The sequence below is a fragment of the Scleropages formosus genome, chromosome 7 (genome assembly GCF_900964775.1).
Source record: "Scleropages formosus chromosome 7, fSclFor1.1, whole genome shotgun sequence".
Classification (NCBI taxonomy): Eukaryota; Metazoa; Chordata; class Actinopteri; order Osteoglossiformes; family Osteoglossidae; genus Scleropages; species Scleropages formosus.
In genome coordinates, this window is record NC_041812.1 from 9,668,242 (window position 1) to 9,693,879 (window position 25,638).

General features: G+C 46.0%; 1 protein-coding gene across 3 annotated transcripts in view; it reads right to left on the minus strand.

Annotated features, from left to right (window-relative positions):
* Positions 1-19,698, minus strand: part of dlgap1a (discs, large (Drosophila) homolog-associated protein 1a) — a 69,399-nt gene extending 49,701 nt beyond the window's left edge. For all 3 annotated transcript variants that reach the window (XM_029253758.1, XM_029253757.1, XM_018757458.2), the window contains exon 1: positions 19,556-19,698. The gene's annotated coding sequence lies outside the window, so the exon portion shown is untranslated. The remainder of the gene's footprint in view (positions 1-19,555) is intronic.
* Between the last annotated feature and the right edge of the window lie 5,940 nt (positions 19,699-25,638).

A 25,638-nucleotide genomic window follows, 5' to 3' on the forward strand; every position in this document is an offset into this window, starting at 1 on the left:
TGGATGGTCTCCAGCCATAAGCTCAGTAAGTCACCTTGAGAGGCAGCCCAGTTGGCCAAGCGACCGGTGTGTTTGCAAACACAGCCTCCGCTTTCATTATTGGCTCAGAGAGCACCAAACATATGTGATGAAGGACAACTGGTTATGTCAAAAAACAAATACAGGTTCATTTCATAGCTTCCACAGAAGTAATTTCTGCTGAAGGAATGACAGTCACTGCCATGACACCTCTCACCACTGCCGCCTTCAAAGGTCATCATCGCAATCATTTCCATGGCAAAACTCGTCACTTGCATCTCAGGGATCATCACTGTCATCACACAACCATCATTTCCGTCACAAAGCTCCCATTACAGTGAAAAGTGAAGACCACCAGCAATGTCCCAAAAACAATCACTGCTGTCGCAAAGACCATCATCGCCATCACAAGGACCTTCAGTGTCATCACAGAAACCATCATTTCTCTCACAAGGCTCATCACTCATGTCAGACTGTCACCGCCATCAGAAAATGCCCACATGTGCGATGCTCATCTTCCCACCTGGTCCTTTCCTCAGGCTGATCAGAGGTGACTGAGGGGGCAGAGAGAGGTGGTTCGGGGTGGGAATGTCTGTCTTCTGAGTGAATCATCACCGTTCAGGTCCTCCACTGTAAAGCACCCCGTCCGACTCAGAAACCATCCTGCTGAGCCGTCTATTGTGACAGGAGGGACCTCCCCCTGTGCCACTTGCCCCAGATAGGGCCAGATTATTCCTCTGACATCATTGCTCTGAGGCTGCTACACACACACCCACACACCACTGCAAGCTAACTGACGCTGGCTATCCATTGACAATGTGCCACTATAATGCCACTTAAGTTTTCAACCTTTTTTGGATTCTTACTGGCTTTTTCTTTCAAAAAATGCTCTTAAACGAGACCAGTCTTGACTATTTCAGTCATAAACTGATCAGCATTTACAAGCTAATGTGTCATCTGACAGCCTGGACGGCAAAGCTGACAGTGTATTTTATACATATAGAGCCCTGTAGCTGTGCATGTTGCTGCTCATGAATAATTCCGATATTCTGTGAATGCAGCTTCTCTGTCCTGTAATATTTATGTTCTACACCCTGGCATGTCATGTCTCAGACAAACACACACATCTGTCCAGCTTCTTCCCTTCATAATCTCTCTGTGCACAAAGGTTGCAACCAGCTCCCTTCCTAAAAAGACTTTGAATAAACAAATATATTTATTTAAAAAAAAAAATACTGTACATGCACAAGCAGGAGGAACTCGTGATCATGTTCAGCAGGTTCCAGCTCATTAGCCGTGCCGTTTGAGGGAGGGATGCCGTTTCTGCGCTTGCCACCCTGCCGAGGCCTCGCTAATAAAGAGTGAACAGCGCAGATTGTGGGAGAGAAAAGGGTTGGCAATTACTTTGAAACAAGATCCAGGCAGCAACCACACATGGATCATGTGGTAATTTGGGTCGGATCCCACAGCGGGAGTTTGGTTTTGGAGGCTGATTTTGATAAAAACCACCAAACCGTGCCAGGCGATGTCTGGAACTAGCCCTTGGTCCATTTTGCATTTTCCGCAATATGCTTTTAACTACATTTTTTACTTGAAGATGAGTCAAAGTACACAGCTAGTGGTGGAGAGAGAGTAAGGCAGAATTGAACAATGGGAAAGGAACAGATGATCAGAACCTCCTTCGTGCCAAGTAAAGTCCACTTTACCCAGGAGGTGGTAAGGGTCTCATTGACCCATTGCACATAAGGAGTACCACGATTTCCAGAGAGTGTGAGGGCAGAGCCAGGCGTCTCATGGCAAAAGGCTCCGTCCGAAGGCAGCGCTAGCCCCAATTCGTTCCCCGGGTCCTTCCCGACCTCGGACACTGTGTCATTCACATGGCTCCTTCTGGAACATCAACCAAGACCGACAAGTAGGCTCACTTAGCATGAATCACCAACACGCTGCAAGTGAGCCGGACTTGAGACACGCAGCGAATTAAAAGACACCAGCAGTTCCCACGTACGTGTCCCCCGTCGCCGAACATCATGTTCTCAACCCAACTGCTACAGAACTGCTGTGAACTGTCACACTGTTGTGGTGTTTAGCTGAAGTCCAGTGTCTTCCACTGCCATCCTCCATGTTCTCACTCCTCCTCCTCAGCGCTTCCTCTTTCCACCCCTGTTTCCGCTGCAGAAAGTATACTGACAACTCATCTTACAAATATTATCGGTACCAGAAGTTTGTTCGTAACTCTTTTTGTACTCTATTATTTTAATATTTGTATTTGTTTAAAGTCACATTACAATTTAATCTAATCTTAAATGACTGAAAATAAAAATTGTCTCGACAGACTCCTGTTCCATGCCAACTACTGACTGATTCATCCCATCAACATGTGCAAGACTCGTCTTGTTATCGATCACCGACACTCAGGAACCCCAAATGGAGCTGTAAACTCCGTAGAAGTGAGTTCAATGAACAGTGCACCGCATTGTTATTCTGCTGGAGTACTCTTTACTGCCATCTGTCAGCTCGGAGGGTAAACTCAGGTCTCATTCAGTCTGTCACAGACAGAAATTTCCATCCATCCATCCATTGTCAACAACCGCTTGTCCCGAGTGGAGTCATAGCGAGCCGGAGCCTTACCCGGCAACACAGGGCACCAGGCCGAAGGGGGAGGGGACACACCTAGGACGGGGCGCCAATCTGTCACAAGGCACCTCAAGCAGGGCTTGACCCCCAGACCTGCCGCGCCACCACGCCACCAGACAGAAACTTCAACAAGCACATAAGCAAAGAAAATGTTGCTAAAAATAAATACACTGGAAAATGTTTCCTGCTCTGAAAATGTGTAAGTCAACCATTCGTAACATGAGGAGCCAGTGTAGTGTGAAACGAAGGAAATGTGTCTGACGGAACATGGCATAGCTCTGCTTTCCAGAAATAAAGCAGTCAGTACAACACAACTATTGAAGCAATGCAGGAAATACCTCCTTTCACTCTGCTGTCCGATGCTGTTTGACTGTGCGGCGCACACGGTGCTGTCCGTGGTCCTGAAGGCCTCTCTGTTACTCGGCAGCACTGTAAACACGTGTGCAAAATGGAAAAGCAGCAGCAGGTGGTGCGGCGATGGAATTGAGCGCAGATTCCCTGGGTTCGGTGTGAAAGTTCACATCGAGGAACCTGCTTTAAAGGGACAACAGCTCTCTGTGAATAACCAAATCTGACCGATTTTATTATTGCTGATTCATGTGACACTGTGTTCTCCACGGTGAGTTACAATGTCAGGGTTGTACACTGGTACTTACAGTGATCTACCCATTTATGCAGCTGGGAAACTTGACTGTATTAGTTCACCTTGATCAAGGGCAATACAGTAAGAGTGGAATTTGGGCCTGGGTCCTCTGAGTGGAAGATGATGGCACTGAGCACTGTCCCACCTGCTGCTCAGGTTCCGTTATTCGAACTCGGGACGTAATTTGCTAAATATTACACAAAATCACTGTTCAGAGATCAATGACTCTTCTTTGTTAAACAAATCTCATCTTTCCAAAATGCCCTGTGTAAAAGCAGTCAGAGGTGTAATCTGTAAAAAATGCTATATCTTTTCAGGTAAACAATGTGTCTGTATGTGCGCTACATGTGTGCCCAAATAACACACATAAACACGGAGAAAATTCAAAAGCATGGCAGCAAACTGTCGTACTGAGCACAGATATCTTTAAGACACCCGTGCCTGTGCTTTTCCTAAGACAAATTTGCATGTGGTTTGTTTGTCAGGAGGCGATGAGACAATGAGTCAGAGCTGCATTTCCCCAGATGTGTGAACCGCGTGTGTGCAGGAGACTGTACGTGTGTATGTGTGGGGTAAGAGCTCTGACTTCTGCCAAGAGACATCCTTAACCAGTTCGTGACGACCCCCCCAATCCAGCCAATCGATTTCACTATATTCCTGTTGGGCTTCAGTATCGCAGGCCCACGTCAGACAGGTGAGTTCTGCAATACCGCGTTTCTACCACGCACGATGACTTTTGTTATGCAAAGCGCCTTGTCTCCATAGACCTCCCTACAACCGCCATCTGTTTGCAATGTACTCGTTCCAGCGCTGCCGGTGGTTCCCGGCGCCTGAGTAGGACACAGCATTGCTGCAACGTTGCTGTGATGTTGCTGTAGCGTTACTGCAGCCATATCACGGCATTGACACAGCATTATTGAACTGCTACCATGCTACCAGCATGACCGATGTTACCACTGCTTTGCCACGGTGTTACCACTGTGTCGCCATGGTATCACCACCTCACTGCATCACAGGTTGTGTGCTGGAGGTCAGTGTGGTGGAATGACCTCCCTCCCTCACTCAGAACTGCTGAATAGCTTTCAACATTCAAGAAGGGTGTCGAAACTCCGACAGAACTGCTGTGGACTTTCAGAGTCGCTTCTTCCCTGATCTCCAATGTGCTCAAGAAACATGTACCATGTTATCGGCTTAAAAATGAACTATATGCACCTCTCATGTAATGTGCACTGGTTTATACTGTGGTATGTGCCAATTTGCGAATTGACCGTACACAAGAATCACGTGTCCTCATCCAAATCTCTCCTTCTGTTGATGTGATGCACTTTTTGAATTCTTCTCGGAGATGTGCGTCGCTTTGGATAAAAGCATTTGCTAAATGAATAAATGTAGATGTAAAGTTAAGAAATATCAGGTAAGGAACACTGTTTCTCAAACTGCATGGTAAGATCAGTGTGTGCCTGTGCCTCTGCAACCCATGTCAGAGAGGTCATAGTGGCAGCCACAATGTTTACATCACCTTTAACCGGGAATTTAAACCCATTTCACATATAATTTTCATCATCTCTGCGCTAATCTTGCTCTATGGTTTACACCACATTTACATCACCTGTATACTACATTTACAGTATATTTATGCCACATCACCTCTATGCTGCACGTACACCAGTTTTATAGTACTTTTACACAACATTTATGCTACCTTTTTCTCTCAGTCTTTTAGTTTTTTCTGAATTTATTGGTCGTCAGGGCAATTTGGGGTTCATGATGGTATAAAAGTAGCTCATTTATGCAACTATATAATTGCATAAAAATGCACATATACTGTGTTATTTGGTGTAATTAAAACCCTAAAATTCTAAGGTTACCTCATTTTTTTTTTTTTTGTCATATGGAGTAGAAACAATGCTGCAGTACGAAAGTCCATGGGTGTAGAACCCCCTCATCTGCCCTGTGGGACATGGACAGTATTCTCACTGTTCTTACCCTGTTACACTGCCAGACAGAACAACACAAGATCATTCAAAGCTGACTTAATTTCGACATTTGGTCTTCTGTTTTTAAGAATTTCCTGCAGGTCCTTCAATGTGCAAAATAATGTCTCTATTTGCAAATCACAGCTGCTTTCCCAACTATATCAGAGCCCCGTTACTGAGGAGCATCTACAGAAGTTCAGAGCAAAAATTACCCGCTGTTCCATGTGCTCCCATTAGTTGGGAGAAAACAGCTCTCAGAAGGAATAGAACAGGAATCAACAAACTGCCTTCATTCAACTTCTCTTCCAGTGTTCACAGCAGCTCAAAGGCCAGCAGTGCATTTGGGAGAACATGCTCGAGAACATGAGGCCCAAATTTCTCTACTGAATGATCTGAGATGTGGTCCTTCTGTTATTTTCCAGAGATTTGAAACTACAGGAGGCAAGTTACAGACATTGGACAAACAGTTCTCCTAATGAATGGCTTAATATAACTTGTGGTTCATTATACATCTGTATGTATAAACTTGACTTCTGTTCAAAAATGAGATAATAAAGAAACAAACCAAAGACTATTACCTGTACTGTACTGTTCTATGTTGAACCATGGTCCCCAGAGAAATGACATTTCGTTCCACTGTATACAAGCTATACAGAGGAATGACAATAAAAACCCACTTGAACTGAACATTCATACTTATGTACATTAAATTAAAATGTACAATAAAGATTAGGATGCAGCATGTGTATAATATAGAATATTGTGCATATTCTCTGGAAAAAAAAATCCCTCTGGGCCAATTTATTTTTTACAATCTGTAATCTGTCACAGCATTGGACAAACACACACACACACACACACACACACACATTTTCAGAACCGCTTGTCCCATACGGGGTCACGGGGAACCGGAGCCTACCCGGCAACATAGGGCGTAAGGCTGGAGAGAGGTAGGGGACACACCCAGGACGGGACGCCAGTCCGTCGCAAGGCACCCCAAGCGGGACTTGAACCCCAGACCCACCGGAGAGCAGGACTGCGGTCCAACCCACTGCGCCACCGCGCCCCTCCATTGGACAAACAGTTCTCCTAAAGAATGGCTGAATATAACTTGTGGTTCACTATATATCTGTATATATAAGCTTTGACTTCTGTTAAAATATGAGCTAATAAAGAAACAAACCAAAGACTGTTACCTGCCAATTTCATGTACCAGACACTTCCATATCTGTGTACTTCTGTGTGTGTGTGTGTGTGTGTGTGTGTGTGTGTGTGTGTGTGTGTGTGTGGCCTGTCTCACACCAGTGCTTCCAGGAAAGGCTCCACATTGAACAAGCAGTGATTGATAATGAACGGATGTGAGACACTATGCATAAGTGGCAGCTAAGCAAATAAATAACAGCTAAATAGTGATTTCTTTGGACCCTTTGTCACTCGAGGGCACTTTCATATTCAAACTGTCACCTGTGACCTCATACAAGCTGCAACTATGGATGCCATCTGGATGCCCCAGGATGCAAGTCTCCCATCAACCACCTGTCTCGGACACTGAGCTGAAGCAAAGTGTCAAGCATCACTTTTCCATAGAGAATGATAACAACTTGATTTCCCAAAACAAATTTAAAAGGAGATGCTTGGCAAACAGCCAGAAAGCCACTGATACCTTCATTTACATATCTCTGTAGGACACAACAAATTCTCGCATTAGACATCATCATCAACACCAGAAGCAACACAGGAAGCTGCCCTCCAGCAGTGGCACTGCCTGACAGTAGGGGGCGCTTTCGTGGCAGGTGGGAGATGCAAAGCGGAGGGATGTTGGAAAGTCACCAATGTGACGCCATCATCCCAGCTGAGTGTCAGAAAGCGGAGAGAGGAAGAGCCAGCAAAAAGAATCTCTTCTTTGTACCAACAAAGCAGAGGAGAAGAAACGCAAGTGCGACAGCTGCCAAGTCCTATTTGCATGAACCCCCCCCCAAACACACACACACTCACACACACACACACACGTGCGCGCATGCAGACACTAGCGTTTCACTAGTCCTTCTTTCCGTATAGTAATAGCAGGTGTCCAGTTCTCTTACTCTCTCAACACTGACCATTTGCTGGAGGGTGCAGGGGTGCGAGGGGGAAGTGCTAGAGAAGACCCCTCTCCGACTTTGTGGCACACAAGCCACAGCTGAGGAGCCATTTCCTTTGACATCTCCAGTGCCATCTTCCAGCATGTTTCTTAACTACTACTTTCATGCCATTCGCAAAGTACATCCAACAAGAATCCAGGGCCCTCCGTCATTTTACCTGTCTTACGGCATGAGGCTTCTACGTTACAGTCAAATTACACATTTTCACAGGTACATAGATTTTCCACTGCATTTATTTATTTTCAAAAATAGCTGTCTGCAGCAGAGCAAATTTGACTTGTGTTCACCCGCCAAGTCAATAGATGGCAGTAAAGAGCAAACAAAATAGCAGTGTAGGACCACCTTATTTCAACTCACTTCCCCAGTGTTCATAGCTTGTGTCTGGTGTTCCTCAGCGCTGGTGATTAGTTTCAAGATGAGGGTTCTTTCCCATGTTCTTGGAATAAATCAGTAGAGCACTGAACAGCAGAATGTGGAAAATGGATTTTTATTTCCATTAATTTTAATGTCATCATTTTAAAGTAGTTTACCCAAAGCAGAAAACCCAAACAGAAATATTACTTTAAGGAGTCTTCCAACATTATTTATAATAGCCGTGTTGGAAGTTTTTACAGGACCTAGCAGGAATAAATTGGGGGATGTCTACATTATCAAGCTTTTATTGATTGATAGATGGTATTAAAGGTGACTTCTGAGTTATGAACAAAGCAAATTATGAATATATTTCTATTCTAACTTGTGTTCATAAAATATCGTGCTTGCGTACAGACAAACAGTCCAACATGTAAAAACAGAAATAATTTCTCTCAGGGAGGGAATATTTTCTACCTACTGAAAGTGGCTCTTCAAACCGCACTTCATCAGTGGGGTAATTGCTCATAATGAGCAGCGGTAATTGGCTCCCCACCCACGTTTTGCTCCGCTCTGGGACCTGAGCTGGATCGGGGAGGGGGGATGATCTCAATGAGATCAGCTGTTTGCCAGCGCACCGCGGTCACGGCCCATCACCTTTATCACCACATCCGTTTGATCCGAGATGAACCCGTTAACTCCGTTTCATCGTCTACATCCCATTTTCACAGGACTAATCCCAAAAAAATGTCAGACTGGATCTATTGTTATTATTCATTTATCTGACACTTTTCTGCAAAGTTACAAACTGTACACCAAGCTACTTACAGTGATTTATCCATTCAAACAGCAAGGTAATTTTTACTGTATCAATTCAGCGCAAGTACCTTGATATCGAGGGTACTGCAGTAGGAGTGGGGATTAAAACCCATGACCCTCTGATTGCACAACGGCAGCAGTAGCCACTACGTCACCTGCTGCCTCCATCAAATAAAAGGGCTTGGCTTTCACTATGAAAACCCAGTAAAGCGGGAGAAGAAAAGTGGCACTAGTCTTCACATCAAGAATGTGAAAACACAACACTTTCGGAAGCAATTTCACACGCAGCGGCGAGCAAGACGTCAGAGCGGAGCGGTGTGGTACAGGCCCGCTGCAGGCTACACCCAAATCCTCTTGACTTCACTTGCTCTGAAACCACAGATTATACTCTGCAAACGGTGTCGCCACGTGGCAGATGGGGGGGAGGGAGCGGGATCGAGGCCCGGAGGCAGCAGCGCGTGCTTCGCACCTGCAGACAGTCCTGTTGGAGGCGATAAGATGTGGCTGAAAGGAAGGCTGTATCACCGAGGAAACCAAGATAACAACAAGATGTAGCCACCAGGCAGCAGCTGGTGCAGTGGCCAAGGAACTAGACCCAAGAGCCTAAGGTAGAAGGTTCAATCCAAATTGAAAAACATCTGTTGTACCTTCACGATATAAATTCACCTTAGATTATAATAGAAACAAAGATAATTACCTTATTATGTGAGGTCTGTACATTACACTTATATTTACATCTATTCATTTAGCACACACAGAGAACAATACAAAGAGCGCATTACATCTAAAGCACTGACACTAATTTACCCATTTATATGGAAGGGTAATTTTTACTGTATCAATTCAAAGAAAGTACCTTGATCAAGTGTACTAGAGTGGGAGCAGGGATTGCAGCATGAAGACCTACCACTGCAAGGTAACAGCTCTGACCATCATCAGTCCATACTGTAGATATGACCCCCAGCAGCCCAACTGGCATTATAGTCACAGCGCCACTGTCTGGTGACAGAATCAGAGGGAAGGCGTCAGTAATGGGGTCTAAGGACCAGTGGCAGTTCCGTAATCACAGCAATGGAGCCAGATTGCGATTGTGATGGGCGGACGTCACTGACACCCATGTGGATTAAGTTTTCTCAGCTGACACATCATTGCAGACCCCTCAAACACTGTGTGTTTGGCAGGAAGTGCTTAGGCAGCTCTTCAATTCTGTGGCCTGGAAAAATAGTTAAAGATGTGGAACAAGAACACTGTGGAAAACGCGCAAAAGGCAAAGAGCTCCTCATCGCCATCTCACCATGGTTTTCGCAAGAAGCTCAAAGCTGCTAATGAGGAACTGCTGCTGTACCGTTGAGAAAGTGACTCTGCTCAGTTTGGTCATGTTTGCTCATCATGTGCATCTGAAGTCAACCCTTTGAAAAGGTGCCTCCTGCCCTCTAGGACAGAAAGTGATAATGCTGAACCTTTGAAACAGGACCCTAATTTTTACATTCAGCTGGAAAAACCAGTGAAATACCCAACACTGGCTCCTCAAATTACAGCTGGGCCAGAAGTATGTCCCTCATTTTGTTCATAAGTCCAAAGTCACTTCTACCACTCAGTCACAATCAATAAATTGTCAGTAATACAGATGTCCCCTGATTCTTTTGTATCCAGCACCACCCAATTCATCCCATTATCATGTACAAAGTTTCTCATTTAGTTATTGATCACTGACACTGAGAAACACCAGACATGGGCTGTAAACAATGTAAAAGTGAGTTGAATTAAGGCAGTCCAACACTCCTATTCTGCTTGGGTGCTCTTTACTGCCGTCTGTTGGCTCGGTGGGTAAATGCATATTAAGTTCACTCCACTACCAGAAATGTTATCAAGTAGATAAGTGAAGAAAACAAACAAACAAACAAACACACACACACACACACACACACACACACACACACTGTCTGAAACCATATACCCCAAGCGGGGTCACGGTCAACTAGAGCCTAACCCAACAACACATAGAGTAAGGCTGGAGGGGGGAGGGGACACACCCAGGACAGGATGCCAGTCCATCACAAGGCACCCCAAGCAGGACTCAAACCCCAGACCCACCACAGAGCGGGACTCAGCCAAACCCACTGCGCCACCGTACCCCATCATTAGTAAAGAAAACATAATAAAAAAAAGAATGAACTGGAAAATGCTTATCTTTAAACATTTATAACTGTGTTCGTAACATAATGAGGCAGCGTAGTCGTCTACGCAGAGGTGTTTATGTAAAATATTCGAAAGGAAAGAAGAAATTTAAAATAAAAGAACACAAATTGTGCATTCTCTTGGTGAGAAACGTATCCTCAGGTGGCCACGCCCCCCCAGCCAGCCGCCAACTGAGAAGAAACTGAAACAAAGTAGAACCACTGAAGGCACTGAGGACCTTGTCCACACAGCAGTGAACCTGTGGAGTTCTGTCGAACGTGCGTCTCATGAATATTCACGAGCAGTGGGACTGCTACTTATCAGATCCCAATTCAAGTTCCTGCTGATGCACCGAGCATCGCTGTACATGCCAATCATAGTGAATTAAAATGGGCTCTGCGCTTGTCTGCTCATGAATATTCCCATTATAGTGAGGCGGCACGGCTCTTAAGGCAGTGAGCAGAACAAATCAGCCATGAGCGCCAACCTCAGGCAACGTCCTGAACAGAGGTGCTCTGAGTCCCACCAGAGCAGGATCTCTGGGGCAGGATACCACGCCTGAACCACATCTTTATAGATGCCTGGTGATCACAGGCACTGGGAAAAGCTGTGGTGGTGTCTTCAACTTAAAAATACAGTCTTTATTTCCTGATACTTCTCTCCCAGGTGACTTACAATGAGGGTTTGTACACCAAGCTGATTTACCCATTTAAACAGGTGAGTAATTTTGACTATCAGTTCAGGGTAAGTACCTTGATCAAAGGCACTACAGCAGGAGGTGGGATTCAGACCTGGGTCCTTCTACTGCAAGGCGGCTGCAATAACCGCTGCGCCCCCAACTGACCAGCGCAATGTCTAATGCGCACATCCTGAGGGTCGGCCAAGGTAGCCGAACTAGAGGCCGTCACATTCCTGTGCTGGATCATAATTTAAAGAAACGACACTGTTTCTACCAAGATGCAAATAGATATATTTTACTTAATATAGTAGAAATTAATTTACTTTTACATTAAAGCCTGGAAGTCTGCACTGTTTCCCTGGTGAGGGAGACACATTTCAGCGAGTGTCTATTTCAGTGCGGACACCTGCCACTCCCAGTCGTTGTCAACGCAGATTCTTTTTGGCCAGGTCAAAATCTTTTAACCATTTAAAATCAATCTGTTAATCAAACTCTTTGAAACACAAAAGTGTCATATTCCTGAGTCTTACAGTGAGAAGTGTTAATATAATTCAGTGTTGAATAAAACCAAACACATGTTTGTGCTCCAAATTATTACACTATATTTCTGTCAAAGTCTGATTTTTTTTAATGGCCACAGTCATATTAAAATACAATAAAAATTTTTATTTAGGTGTATTTTTTTTAAGGTACTTACCCTGAATTGCTCCAGTAAAAATGACTAGCTGTATAAATGAGCAAATAATGGTAGGGAGCCTAACAAGTCATTTTGGAGACAAGTATCAACTAAATGAATAAATGTAAATTAAATTTATTTTATTTGTGTTCATGCTGATTCTTTTTAAAATGACCACTGTCTCATTAGACAGAATTTTTTGTTTATTTAACACTGATTTTTTAATGACCACTGTCATGTCACACTACAGTGAATTTTTGCTTAACAGATTTTTTAGTGGCCTCTGTCTTGCACTCCTTTACTCTTTTTCATTATATTCATTTAAGGCCTGATATAGTTCATTGAGAGGATGTTATGTCCACTTGTACACTTGTTCACACTTCTCGCAGCGTTCTCAACGGCCAATTTGTCCAGGAGGTGACATTGCTCCAGGAAGCACGAGCTCTTGCTCCCTCAAGATTCCTCGGGCCTGGTTGCCGCACTTTAAAGCACCAGTTCACTTTCCAATCCGACAGAAGGCTCATGGCTGTTAAACCCTCTTAGGGCGTTTGAAGGGTCTGTTCTTGTCCGTTTATAGCCTGGCCTTCTCAGCCTGCTGTCTGCTGGCATACCTGAAATAGGTAAGGACACTTAACCATGTCGCCTGAGGACACAACCCCTGTCACTCACCTTCCTTCACCCAGTGGGGCAAACACGTGCCCTGCCATTACCAGGGTGACTCAGTGGATCACGGGGTGCATTGGAGATGAACCCCTTCATGGGGAACTTGGGATCACCTGGAGCTCTCCAGGTAACATGCATCATGTAGGACAATAGTATGTTACTGGGTCACAGCCCGACCGGGAAATCTCACCAACAACAATTCATTTATTTGCTTCATCGGCCGTGACGAGACTAAAACTGGAACGATTGCTTCTAATTAAGCTCGTGAACCTCCCCCGACTTTGCTTTACGCACTTGTGACGCACGTAAAGGTAAACACGTTCCATCCATATTCTGTGATGTCACATTCTTTGTCAGATCGCCGCGTTTATGTTTGTCTGAGACACAGCTGAGCTCCCTCGCTATGGATGCGCTGTCGGCTCGCCGCTGCCGCGTCTCTCTGAGTCATCCTCCGCCCACCAGGACAAGGAACAAGTCCGAGAGGACCAGCTACAAGCGCGCCCAGACATCTGTTGAAATGGCCACATGGGGGTGTGGCACCCAAGGGTGTGCCACTCAGGGGTGTGACGTCCCTTTGAGCCGACATGACTCCTCCGCCATTCCTACGCTTACCCATGGCATGGCCCTTACGTAATGCAGGATCTGTACTTTTGGTAGCTGTCGACAACAGCCAACCTACCGGAAGATCAGACCCGTGTTCTCACCATCTCTTGGTGGGCGGAGCATCAGCAGGGCAGCTGCAAGATCACCGAATGCACAGGGAGCCTCGTGGGGGAGGAATATATAACCAATAGATAAAAACACATTTTAATTCTGAATGCTGACATCTAGCTGGGTCCCTCTTGACCGCGTGGTTGATCTCTCAAGGTTTGTCCAGACCACAGACCGTGACTAAAGCACTTTGCTTAACAGTTGGAGTGCAAAAAAAAATGTCTTCATGAAGTTTCACTTTAAAATAGCAGCTTAGTAATTTTGTATGGCCGTCTGTGACTGAATTGGAATTGGGTTCCATCCCTCTGAGGGCAGACGGTGTATTAAATAAAGGTAAAGGGTGTTTCATGTTGGGGTAGAATTTACACTTTAGCAGGTGCGGTGGTGCTGTGGGTTTGGCCAGGTCCTGCTCTCTGGTGAGTCTGGGGTTCGAGTCCTGCTTGGAGTGCCTTGCAGCGGACTGGCGTCCCATCCAGCCTTGCGCCCTGTGTTACCAGGTTAGGCTCCGGCTTGCTACGACCCTGCTTGGGATAAGTGGTTTCAGTCAATGTGTGTGTGTGATAGCTTGCAGCTCTGAAAAGATGTCCCTTAGTCAAATAAAGTGGCTCACACTAGTGAGTTCCATTTTGCAGTTTATTTATTGGTATTTACTTGCATTTACTTTGTTTATCTGTTGTCCAAAAATTTGCCTGTAGCAATGCAATCATGACGAGTGTTTATCCTCCGGGCCAATAGGTGGCAGTAGAGAGCATTGAAACAAAACAGGAGTAGGGAAGTGCTTTAATTCAATTCACTCCCACAGTGTTTATAACTCACATACATGGAGTTCCTGAGTGACGGTGATTAATAACAAGATGAGGAACATTCCACATGTTTGTGGGATGAATCGGTCAATAATTGGTCACGAAGAGGAGTTTGTGGAGACCATCTGCAGTCAATCATTTTTACAATTTGAATCAAATTAGGAAGTGCAGAGAAAATAATGCCAGTTGGCTGCCTAGTTTTGGTCATCAAAATCAATACATGCAGTTTCCCAATTTGTGTTTCTGAGCGTCACTGTGTTTAGTTGTTCAGTAAAGACCAACAAGTGCCAGAGTAGTTAGAGCTTGGCAGCGCTGCCCAAAAAAAGTTAAAATGCTTGGTTGTGGGGAGGGGCCTCCACTCTACTCTCCACGAGTTCCTTACACTAAACATGTATTCATGCAGTACGGTTAGAGGATCACCAAGGGCCCAAAGCACTTATGGCATACTATACATTTTTGTAAGGGGGGGCGCGGTAGCGCAATGGGTTGAACTGGGTCCTGCTCTCCGGTGGGTGTGGGGTTCGAGTCCCACTTGGGGTGCCTTGGGGTGGACTGGTGTCCTGTCCTGGGTGTGTCCCCTCCCCCTCCAGCCTTATGCCCTGTGTTGCCAGGTTGGGCTCTGGCTCCCCATGACCCCATATGGGACAAGTGGTTCAGACAGTGTGTGTGTGTGTGTGTGTGTGTGTGTGTGTGTGTGTGTTTACATTTTGTACATTAGTCTATGAGTTGATATACCTGATGTTGGAAACCTTTTTTTTCATACCACACATACACACCCACCCCTAAATGTGACCCCTCTCCTCCCTTTTGCACTTCGTGGCACTGTGTTATTTGCCACCTCCATATCTGGATGGTCCTTTCAGCTGATTTTCTGCACTCGTCACCAGTGGGGAGCTGCACAGCCATCGCTGGAAGACAAAATCGTGTCTTTCATCTCCCACAGAAGTAGCTTCAGCCAGAGACCAGCAGTGTGTGTGTGTGTGTGTGTGTGTCCCTAGGCACTCAGCATTTGTTGTGCATGGGACAGAAGGCCCCATGCAAATGATTTCAAACATCAAGATTTGAGGAACCCCCTCATGAGAGACACAGTGCAACGTGACGCCTACCTCTGGTTGCACAGGATGCAGTTGCAAGAGGGAAACGGCATAATTCCAGTTCAACGGAGATGCTGGGTTCACTGGGCCCTGATGAATGACAATACACACCCTCCGCAGCCTCCCCTTCCTTGGGAGTGACCTGTCAGCTCAGAGCACGTCAGGCCTGTGGGCCTCGGGCGCTAACACTAGTACTGCAGCACCGGAGCGTCAGTGGGCTCCCGTCTCACAGGGACAAACACACATTCACACAAGCACGACGCTCAGCCTCGAAAAACACTGCAAAGCGGCAAGGGTTTACTTGGGAAAATGGGAACAGAATTGATGGAAGTGATCCAGTAGAAGCATTCCAGAAGAAGTAGAAGGTTCACTGAGCAAAAGTGTGTCGATTTCGTTCTTAATAATCCACAAAGTACATTTCAAATAACAGAGACGGAAATTTAACCACATGGATAATGGCATAAAAGTAACTAGAGAAAGATATGCATTCACATAGAGAATTTTCATGAAATTATCATTTCACAGAGAGTTACTGAAATTCCACTCAGTGTCTCCAGCCTCACATGTCCCAGTGCTCCCAGTCAGTGTTCGTGGCTGGTGGAGGCCACAATCTCTGGAGGTGGACACACACTGTGCTACTTCTCTTCACCTGAATAAAACCTAACACCTTGCCGCACTGAAGCCTGCAGTCCACGGCATTGGGTTCCCAGCAGAGCTCTGGCAGCGGTGATGCGGTCACCGCACTTTGTCACTATAACATGCGTGAGGAACCGTGTGAGTGCTACACAGATGACCTCTGAACTGGACTAATGGCAAGATATGGACTCCAAAGGCACAACATGTTGGACTCCGGGGGCAACAAGCACGCACAATCGGGCCCCAAAATATCCCATCATATATTAATAACTTCCTTGGTCCAGCTCTGAAATATTTATCGGTGAGTATTCAGAGAAGCCTTCGCTGTTACAAAAAAAGTGCCATGTCTTCTCTTTCTGTGGAGGCTTAACACTCAACACAAAGTCATTTTCTCTAGAAGAGCTGACATGTCTCATGCTGTATTTTGGACGGTCCCTCAGAGACATGCGCACCAACGTAATATGACAATTCCGATTCCCCTCTGGCTCCAGTGACAATTAGTGCCACACAAAGAATTTGTATCCTGCGGCGTTAATTGGGAACGCAGCATAGAGAACTGCCCCGAACGCATCTAGCGAATGCCGCACTGGGGCATCTGTGGGGAGCGGGGGGGGCTGCAAAAAAGAGAAGTAATTCAATTCTGAAAGAACACAAAATTTAAATATGCAGTACCTCAATGTCTGCAGAACATCTCCTGCAATGGCATTACATTTACATTTATTCATTTATTAGACGCTTTTCTCCAAAGCGACTTCCAATGAACTCTACGTAGTGTTATCAGCCCACACACCTTATTCACCAAGGTGACTTACACTGCTAGATACACTACTTACAATGAGTCACTCATCCATACATCAGTGGAACACACTCTCTCTGTGTCACTCACACAGTATGAGGGAACCTGAGCAGCATGTCTTTGGAGTGTGGGAGGAAACCAGAGCACCAAGAGAACATGCAAACTCCACACAGACTGAGCGAGGATCAAACCCACATCCTCTCACACCACCCAGGTGCTGTGAGACAGCAGTGCTAATCACTGTGCCACTGTACTTTAAAGTCCACATGCTTCTCTGCTGTGCTTCTCCAGTGATGGAAAACCTCTGCGTGCAGTGATAACTTACTGCATGGTTCAGCTGAGTAAAGAGAAGTGCATCAACAACAGGTGAAGAGCTTTAGACACATACACAGGATTGTCAGCATTCAACTTGTCTGTCGGATACCAGCATGTTGCTAGTTCACATCCCTCAAGTAGCTGCCTGCAGAAGTGACATTCAAATAGCAAATACGTACATAATCATAGCAGATGGTGTTGGACTCATTTATGTAGCTGTCAGGATACAGGAGAGAAGTGGCTCTGAAAGAGATAGGTTTGAGATCCTTCTTGAATGCTGGGAGGGATTCAGCAGGTCTGAGGGAAAGAGGGAGCCCATTCCACCAGATTGCGGACAAACTTGAGAACCAGTGGACTTCCAAATTTGGGCCCTTGTGAGTGGGATCACCAAGTGGCCAGAGGCAGAGGAGCAAGGTGCTCCTGCTGGGGTGTAAGGAGTGATTGGGTCCTGTAAGCATGCTAGATGGGCCTTAACAGACTTCACAAAATGAAAATTTGTTCTTGCTCCATCAGCAGAGGAACTCACAGCAGAGGAAACTAATTTTCTCCTTACAGTTCAAACAGCAACATAACCAACAAAGCTCCCAGGTACAGCACTTGTTAAGAGGAAAACGCCACTCCTACATGGCAGCATGTTTCACAGAGTCCGAGAGAAAGAAGACAAGTAAATCCCAGCAGCCACGGAGCCACCAAAGAGACGTTCTGATAAATTTACTTGTTCTGCAGATGAAGTTGATGGTGTGTAGGAGGAAGAGACTATTATTAGCAGGATTTACAAAGACACCCAGGGTCTACGGAAGGCAAGGAGCAGCGGAGTACACAGGTATCAATGTAAGTGAGCAAAGATCACAAAAATATTAACTGTGTAAAGTACATGAGTTCTGCTCCTTAAGTTTCACTTGATCAATCAAAAGTGTTCAGCGGCATTCAGAGAAGCCGTTTGCCTGGAGGAGTCGTCAGTGAGCCTTTCTGCGGGCCTGAGCCGGGAACAGCAGCAGGGTCCGAACAGGACCGAGCCTGGAAGTGGATCTGGGAAAGGGGATGAGACTGGGATTAGGTTTGGGGCTAGGAATGGTATTGGGTCTGGGATTGGGACTCGGATTGCGTCAAGAACGGGGACTGGGAAAGTGGCTGGAACTGGATCGGAGAGTGGGACTGGGAAAGGCGTTGGGAGTGAAAGAGGAATGGAGCAGGACTGGAAGTGGGGCCGGCGCTCACAGTGCTACAGTTACATTGTTCAGGCTGATTTGACTCTCCTCTTCTGTCTTCATGTTTGACCCATGTTCACCACACCACCCCCACACACAACAATCTTTCTGTTAATAATCGGATTGAAGGTGTCTCCTCTCCTGTCTCCTGGAGCTCAGGGTGATGTACAGGAGGGGGTCCCAACGTGTGCTATGAACAAAACACCAAGTCAAAGAGACCGTTAAATGCTGCTGGTTCTCCAGACACACTCCGAACCCTAATCTAATGTTTCCAGCCCGCACACCTGACAAAATAAACTCAGGTGAACCCGCGGGGACCGTCTGACTGGTTAAACTGATCGCTGATCGAACACTTCTCGATGACACACTCTCGCGGCGCGCTCAGCAGGGAGCGCGCCTGGCGCTCGGGGACGCGCTGCTTCTCACCCCATCATTCATCACACATGTTCATCACAGTAGTATGCATGTATGCATAATGATATAGTACACGACGATGAATAAAGTGAGCGTGATTAGTTAGAGGCGCTACAGAACACCCCGATCGACTGGCCCAGGCTTTTTCAAACACACTGAAATTTGCTTCCTGAAGTCATAAACAAGAACAGCAGTATTAACATTACGGGATCGATTTAATAATTAATATCGTCATGAAGATCCGCATGGCACGAAGACAAACCAACACCGCCGCGCATGATCTACATGACTGATTCCTCCTCCTCCTCGGATCCTGCCTCCGGTCCAGCGCACCGCCGACCAGATACATCCCGTGTTTCGCTCATGTAACGATTATAATCGCATCGCTAGTTAAAATGTGACGTCTGATGTCGTAGAGTAGCGCGGAAGACCACCTGCTCCAGGGGCAAACAGGCTGCTCCGAGCATCATCATATCATGTAACCATGTGAAATAACGGCACCTCCACCTGTCCGTGCCCCGTCAGCTTCCCAGTCCTCCCAGTTTAGCTGCACCCTGAACCCTTTGTGTTCTTCCCACTCGTGTTATTTTACGTTTCCACTAGGAGCAACGTGTCGGAAATAAGCCGGCGTGACAACTGTGTCTGTTTCCAATCCATCGCGTTATTATTATGCAATCACAAGAAAATCATCATCATCAATGAATAAATAACCTGACTTCAATAATCAATGATGGGTTATGATTCAGGTGGAAAATCAACCACTGGACGGATGAATGAAATCAAGGTTCATTTCGATTTACCTCGTCTGTGGTGAAACACCTCGGGCTCCTCCGATCTTCTCCAGTAAATCCTTTAGCGAAATCCCAAAATGAGCGGAACGCGAAGAGAAGGAGGGGAAAGAGAGTCTCGGCCGATCGGGACTCGCTGGGGCCGCAGAGCGACGGGAGACCGTGGAGAGAGAAGCCGGAGAGATCGAACACCAGGAGCGAATCGGAGTGGACCCAGCCAAGACCCGGAGTGGATTGGGAACGGATCGAGCCAAGAGCCAGAATCGGGATTGACTGGGGACGCAGAGGGAAAGGAGATGACAGAGGCGCGTAGCCAGACAGACCCGAGACCTGTAGCGGGTTGGAGTGGAGTCAGCTAAAATCCGTAGCGGATTGGAATGGATTCAAAAGAGCAAGTCAAGACCCGGAGCGGATTGCGGCGGATTCAGCCAAAACCTGGAGTGGATTAGAGGTCACTCTGCCCGTAGCACTAAAGGAGACGGCAGGGAACTCAGAAACCGGAGCGGACAGAAGTGGCTTTAGCCAAGACCTGGAGTTGATCTGACAAAGTCTTGGAATAGATCGGGACTCTGGGGGGGGGGCTACACGGGGGAAAGGAGCTAAGCAGAAACAAGGAGCAGATCTGAACGGATCTAGTCAATACCTGGAGCGGATCAAAGAAGGTTGAGTGAAGACCCGGGTGCTGCCATAATCTGCCAAATTGTCTACTACTGCTGCTGAAATAACAGTGGAAGGAAACAAAATATTCCATTGAATTAATGCATCTTTTATCAGTTTTTTCAGTGCTATACAAAATATTAACCAAGGCCAGTGCAGCCTATATTATATACAGCATGATATGAATGTGCTAATACATTCAGAATGCTAAGTAACTTCATCTGATATACAATTTATTGCTATGAATTACAATATCCATTTCAGGCTTAAAAATGGCATGTGCAGATACACATTTGACCAGTATTCCTATGTTGCTTACTGAGAAATACTCTTAGCAATGGATCTGCAAAGATAGTGAAAAAAATTAGAAAGTTATGTAATAATTCATATTGAGAAGATTAAAATTAAAGCATGCTATATTCCATCATAGTTATGTTGCGCTGCTGATAAAGAATGGCACATTATCTCTTGTGCATATCTATGGGCAACAGCTGTTGACATCTAAATTGACAAAACAGCTCAACAAAATCACATGATCACAAAATCACATCTTGTAATCATGACTCAGCTGCAGAAATGATGCAATCTCTGTCGATTTTGGACCTCACACCGGCTCCTGGAATCGCTCACCAAAACGTTAGACATGCAGCCACAGTACAGGATTACATCCCCAGTGGAGTTCTTGCGTTCAAGGTTAATATGTCACCATTGTCAATTAAAGGGTCAATGAAATGGGCAGAAGATCGATTCTTGGTTCCTTCTCACGTCTCCGCTGCCTGTCACTGCACTGACTGTGGACATGGACTGGGTAGTGCCCAATCTATGAGTCCTTTTATTGTAACATCACCTCCTTATGGTTACATCCCGTGTAACAACCACAAGGAGTCCTGTGAAGGACCTAGAGGAAGGGAGATAGGAATACACAAAGCAAGGGTAAAAAAACAAGGCAAAATTACTGCAATTGCTTGATTATTTATACAGTAAGAACCATTTTGTCTGATTTGACTTTCTGACCTCTAGATGACCTCACAGATGATTTCCCTTATTTTAAAGCATCATTTATTCATTTACCTGACCCTTTTCTCCAAGGCGACTTACAAGGTAATGTTTTTATACTAATCTGCTCTCAATGATTTACCCATTTATACAGCCGTGTAATTTTTACCTGCATCCGTTTAGGGTAAGTACCGTGATCAAGGGTACTACAGCAGGAGGTTGGTCTTTCAACTACAAGATAAAAAGGTCAAAGGTAAGAAGAAGAGACAAAGTGGGGAGGAAACTGAAGATAACCCAGGTAAGGGAAAGCAGTAGTGTAGTAGCAGAGAGCAGAGCCTACAGGCAGGGTGGGTGGGGTATAAAAACAAGTCTACCTACAGCCTCTCACACTCACAGTCTGAAGCTGCTAATTCTAAGCAGGGTTGCAGCAAGCCAGAGCCTAGCCCAGCAACACAGGGCACAAGGCTGGAGGGGGAACACACCCAGGAGAAGACACCAGTTCATCACAAGGCACCCCAAGCAGGGCTTGAACCCTAGACCTGCCAGAGAGGAGGACCCAGCCAAACCTGCTGCACCACCACACCATCGTACCCCCATACCTCCCTGCCTACCTACTGTCAGATAGCTACAAAAGGGAGGAGCCAAGAACAGTGCGGAACAGTACTTACCCTTAACCGATAGAGTAAACATTACCCTGCCGTATAAATGAGTAAATTAGTGTATGTAGTTTTGTGTACAAACCTAACATTATCAGTCACCTTGGAGAAAAGCGTCGGATACATGAATAAATAATACTATTAAAGCATATTGGATGCACTTTCATCTTTAAGGCAGGTGCGAAACACAGAGTTCCATGCGCACAGAGTGATCAGTGTAAATAATAGACTTACATGGTATATTTTCCCCTTGTGTGGAATACTTTTTTACAATACAGTCTAAGAATATTACAGATTAACATAATGAGTATTGTGCGATTGAATTTCCGAATTTAGCAGAGATTTACAGTAACGCTCTGATTGCTGTGGACTCAGAGAAAGGAGCAGACCTGCCGAGGGAATAACGCTCTCGTGTGTGAGACACCATTGATTTAAAGGTCATTTGATGCTATTTAAAGCGCTCTCCTTTTGACAAGGCAATATTCATCTGTGCTCTGAGGTAAATCCCAGCTGGAGAATTCTTGACATTAAAAAAGACATCTGTTGAAAACAGTTCTAATATCTGTCACCGAGAGGATACCTACCACTGAGATATTTACTGTAAACTCGTCACATTAAATGTTTCAGAACATAACAAACATGTCTCCTCTCATTCCTGCACGGTGCTTGCCGAAGAAGCAAGAGGACATGAGGTTCTTTGCTCTTCAGAACTGTTTTTTCACGCTTTACCTGTATCGTGTCTTAGATGAGAGCTCGGAATATATCTTTTTTTCTGTTTGTTTTAATTTTATTTTGCCAGAAGCTGGCACACTCTGGCACAGTCATGTCAGGGAAGATTTGTGTCAGTGTTCCCAAGGCAACGGCATGACTTCACTTGCGTCACAGTAAGTGCCTTTGACGACCAAGCTAAGGAAGTAATCAGCGTGCATCATTCTTTGGGACTCCATCCTCTCCCAGTCTCCCTCCGGTGATGGCATTTTCCCATACAAGGGACACCACTGGTTGATTAGAGGATGATATTAGGTACAGGACACAGAACAAATTCATGTATAAAGAATAATTAAACTTTATTCATCTGATGCTTTTGACCAAGATGACTTTTAATGCCACATAACCACTTTTATAATGAGATTCAGGCTCAGTACTTTCTTCAAGGGTATTACAGTGGAAGCAGGTCCTTCAGTTGCAAGGTAGCTCTAACCACTACACCCCCTGTTGATTAGAAGCCCAGCCATAGCGTAGGATGGGTTATTTTTCTTTAAATCGTGGAAAGAAACTGCCCATAGGAGGAATGGCCAACTCTGCTCTTATTTTTTGGAAACAACAGATGATGTTGTTTTTTGCTCTGTCTCAGCACTTTCATGTCACGCTGTATCCAGTTGATACCAGGCCTTTGGGTCCTGCTTCTTCAGGAGCAGATATCACGAGACCTATAGAAACCCAGAAAGACCCAATCCTTAAAACCGCTTCAGCGAAAGAAAGGACTGCATCTAACACTTTGTTTCTGATCCCAGTGGTACGATACAATACAATTTATTCTAACAGACCTCTTTGGATGGATTCAGATAAAGTTCTCTCACAGAGGTCTAGATAAAACAAATGACCAATTATCACATGCTACACATAGCCCCCCGAGGGTATGGTGGCACAGTGGCACAGTGGGTTGGACTGGGTCCTGTTCTTTGGTGGGTCTGGGGTTCGAGTCTGACTTGGGGTGCCTTGTGACAGACTAATATCCTGTCCTGGGTGTGGCCCCTCCCCCTCCGGCCTTTTGCCCTGTGTTTCCAGGTTAGGCTCCGGCTCACCCTGACCCTGTATGGGACAAGTGGCTTCAGATGGTGTGTGTGTGTACACATATTTGCACCTTACATATATACAGTATATACAACAAAAGAATACTTTCAAATAAATTGATACTTCAATAAATGTGAGAAATAAACATCAATGACATACTTTATGAAGGCAAAATGATGAAGTCATGATCTCTTTTCCCTGTCTCTTCAAGGCCTGATCAGACACAGGGTGACACCATTTGTCTTCATTATCGAATAAAAGTCTGCAGCATTCAAAGCTCTTTTGCAGCTGAATGTTAATATCGCAGTGGTTATTCTCTCAATAACTACATGCATATCAATAACGTGGAGCATGAGCAGCTCACACATGCTTGGCTGATGGACAGGTGATACATAATTTTGTATTTTTGATTTCAGTGTCAAATGAGATTAAACACTGTTATTCCAATCATCTGAGCGCTTGGAGGCCTGGGGGAAATGGTCCAGTTAAACTGTGTGTCCAGCCGTCTCTGTGTCGCCGCTCAGTGATGCTGCAGCCCAGGAATGACAGCAATCTTCTCACACTAAAATAGGATATTCAGTCTTTGTAGAATATGACTAATCTATAGGTGCCAGTCATGTTACAGAAAAAAAACCCACTTTCAACTCTCTGCAAAAGCACATTCGTGTGTAATGTGAATGTTTTTCTGTTCGCTTCTTTCCTCACAAAAATTTCGGTGTGCTTGGGGCACACAGCATGACCCTGCCTGAGGTTCTAAGAGCTCTGGTGGACATGATGCAAGATTCACATGGCAGTTGTATTTTTTCCAACACTGAATATTGTTAAATGAAATGGTCAAGTAACAAATTTCCAAAGTTGTACACTTCCATCCATCCATCCATCTTCCTCCGCTTTATCCGGGGCCGGGTCGCGGGGGCAGCAGTCCGAGCAGAGTACTCCAGACTTCCCTCTCCCCGCACACCTCCTCCAGTTCCTCTGGGGGAACCCCAAGGCGTTCCCAGGCCAGCCGGGAGACATAATCTCTCCAACGTGTCCTGGGTCTGCCCCGAGGCCTCCTCCCAGTGGGACAAGCCCGGAACACCTCCCCAGGGAGGCGTCCAGGAGGCATCCGGAACAGATGCCCGAGCCACCTCAACTGGCTCCTCTCGATGCGGAGGAGCAGCGGCTCTACTCCGAGCTCCTCCCGGGTGACTGAGCTCCTCACCCTATCCCTAAGGGTGCGCCCAGCCACTCTGCGGAGGAAACTCATTTCTGCCGCTTGTATCCGCGATCTCATTCTTTCGGTCATGATCCAGAGTTCATGACCATAGGTGAGGGTAGGAACGTAGATCGACCGGTAAATTGAGAGCTTCGCCTTACGACTCAGCTCCCTCTTCACCACAACAGACCGGTACAATGACCGCATTACTGCGGACGCCGCACCGATCCGCCTGTCAACCTGCCGCTCCATTTTTCCCTCACTCGTGAACGAGACCCCGAGATACTTAAACTCCTCCACTTGAGGGAGCAACTCCCCCCTAACCCGGAGGGAGCAATCCACCTTTTTCCGACTGAGAACCATGGCCTCGGATTTGGAGGTGCTGATTCTCATCCCCGCCGCTTCGCACTCGGCTGCAAACCTCCCCAGTGCACGCTGCAAGTCTTGATTCGATGAAGCCAACAGGACCACATCGTCCGCAAAAAGCAGAGACGAGATCTCGCGGCCACCAAAGCAGACACCCTCCGTTCCCTGACTGCACCTAGAAATTCTGTCCATAAAGATAATGAACAGAATCGGTGACAAAGGGCAGCCCTGGCGGAGTCCAACATGCACCGGGAAAAGGTCTGACTTACTACCGGCAATGCGAACCAAGCTCCTGCTCCGGTCATACAGGGAACGAACAGCCCGTAGCAACGAGCCCCGAACCCCATAATCCCGAAGTACCCCCCACAGGATGCCACGAGGGACACGGTCGAATGCCTTCTCCAGGTCCACAAAACACATATGGACTG